The following is a 2,500-nucleotide window of genomic DNA, read 5'->3' as shown; positions in this document are numbered from 1 at the left end:
GAAAAAAAAAGAAAGTTACAACCCTCCTTGGACTCAGTTTAATGGACCATAACAGTTTTGGCGACCGTTGAATATCAAACATTTAAAAAAAAACGGTCATTTCTCTTTGTAACCGATCATCTGTGACTTCTTTGCCGCTCGCTTTGCTTCTGCAGGATAATATCTTAATATTCCAAGTGCGTTTTTTTTTTTTTTTTTATGTTATTTTGAAGGCCGGGTTTTGGTGGTTTATTTTCTGGTTTATTGTACGTGTTTTTTTTTTTTTTTTTTTTTTCTTTTTTTTTCTTGTTCTTGTTTTATGTGTGTTCTTTTTTTATTATTTTTTTTTTTTTTTTTATGTTTTTTTTTTTTTTTTTTTTTGCTTTCTATAGTCTCTTTTTTCCCCTTCTTTTCTCATCTTCCTTCATTTTCTCTTCTCATGTCCTTCCCTTTCCCCGGTCTTCTCCGTTTTCCCACTTCCTCATTTCATATTGTTCCCTCCTCCTTATACTCCTTCTCTTCCTCTTCCTTTTCCCTCCTCCATTTCCTCCTCTTCCTCTTTATTCTTTCACTTCCTCCTCCTCCTTTTTCCTCTTCCTTTTCTTCCTCTTCCGTCTCCTCCTGTTCCTTTTCCTCTTCTACTTCTTCCTCCTCCTCTTTCCTTTTCCTCTTCCTCTTCCTCCTCCTTTTTCTTCTTCTCATTCTATCGTTTCTTTCCCTTAAACTCATCTCCTCTCTTTACCTTAATTATTCTCCTACTCTGTCTCCTTATCCCATTCTCTTTTCCATTCTATCTTATTCTTCTTCTCTCTTCTCCTTCTTCTGTTCACCCTCCCTTCTTCCTCTCCCACCTCCTCTTCCTCTAATTTCCTTTGTCCTTCATCCTATTCCTCCTTCTCCTTGATACTTCTTTGTGTTTATCCTCTTCTTCCTTTCCCTCTAAATTCTCCTTTTTATCCTATTCTTCTCCTCATTTGTTTTATCTTCCCTTCCTCATTTCCCCACTTTCTTCCCCTCCTCCAAATTCTTTCTCTTCATGCTATACCTTCTTCTTCTCCTTATTTGTGTCTGTCTTCTCTTTCTCATCTCCCTCTTTCATTTTTCCTTCCTCGTCTCCCTTCTTCTCATCCTCTAAAACCTTCTTCATTTTATCCTATTTATCTCTTTCTTTATCCATTTCCTATTTCTCTTCTTCCTCATCTCCTAGGTCTTCCTCTCTTCATCCTATTCTTCTCTCTCATCTCATTCTCATTCTTTTCATCCTATTCCTCTTTCTCTCCTACCTCGTCTCTTACTCCTAATTCTCTTTCTCTTCATCTTCTTCCTCATCTCCTCCTCCTAATTCTCCCTCTCTGCATCCTTTTACTCTTTCTCTCCTTCCTCGTCTCTTTATCCTAATTCTTTTTCTCTTCATCTTCTTCCTCTTTCTCTTCTTTCCCATTTTTTCTCCCTCTCATCATCTTTTCCCTCTTTCTCCCTCTCTGCATCTCTTCCTCGTCTCTTTTTCTTCATTTCATTCCTCTTTCTCTCTTTTCTCATATATTTCTCCTAATTCTTTTTCTCTTCATCCCATTACTCTTTCTCTTCTTTCCCATTTCTTTTTCCCTCTCTTCATCCTTTTCCTCTTTCTCTCCTTCATCTCTTTCTCCTAAATCTCCTTCTCTTCATCTATTATTCTTTCCCTTCTTCCTCATCTCCCCCTAATTCTCCCTCTTCATCCTTTTCCTCGTCTCTTTATCCTAATTCTTTTTCTCTTCATCCTATCACTCCTTCTCTACTTTTCCATTTCCTCCTCCCTCTCTTTATCCTTTTCCTCATCTCCTCCTAATTATTCGTCTCTTCATCCTTTTCCTCTTGCTCTTCTTTCCCATTTCTTTCTCCCTCTCTCCATCCTATTACTCTTTTTCCCCTTCCTCTTCTCCTCCTCCTAATTCCCCTCCGTCTCCAGAGGCCAAGCGGCAAGGAACGGCGAATCCGACACGAAAGTGAGGAATTTAACATCGAGAAATTTCTTTCAAGCGCCATTTTTAGTCATGAAGTCACGTGACCGGCGCCATCTTGTTTTTTTATAACGGTCGTTCATTTTGGCGCGTGTGATACAAGGAAAGTCCATTTAAGTTGTTTTTTCTGTTGTTTTTTTTTTCTTCCTCTCTCTCTGTTTTCTCCCTGTTTTCTCCGGTCCTTTTTTGGTGTTAGAGGGTATTGTCTTTGAGCGAGAGGCGGAAAAGAGTAGATGCATTGTAGCGGTATCGTGTACGTGTGTACGTGTGTGTGTGTGTGTGTGTGTGTGTGTGTGTGTGTGTGTGTGTGTGTGTGTGTGTGTGTGTGTGTGTGTGTGTGTGTGTGTGTATGTTTCATTTATTTTTTATATATCATTATCATTTATCCATTTACTGCATTTTATATTCTCATTTTGCTTGATATTTCCAAAAATGGAAACTGTGTAAGAACCACAAGAAAAAAAAGAAATAATAAATAAATAAATAGAAAGTAGAATATCTAATGATGAAATTCTAAACTT

The sequence above is a fragment of the Penaeus vannamei genome, chromosome 36 (genome assembly GCF_042767895.1).
Source record: "Penaeus vannamei isolate JL-2024 chromosome 36, ASM4276789v1, whole genome shotgun sequence".
In the NCBI taxonomy this organism is placed as follows: domain Eukaryota; kingdom Metazoa; phylum Arthropoda; class Malacostraca; order Decapoda; family Penaeidae; genus Penaeus; species Penaeus vannamei.
The sequence above is the reverse complement of the archived record's forward strand: the minus strand, read 5'-3'. Positions refer to the sequence as shown.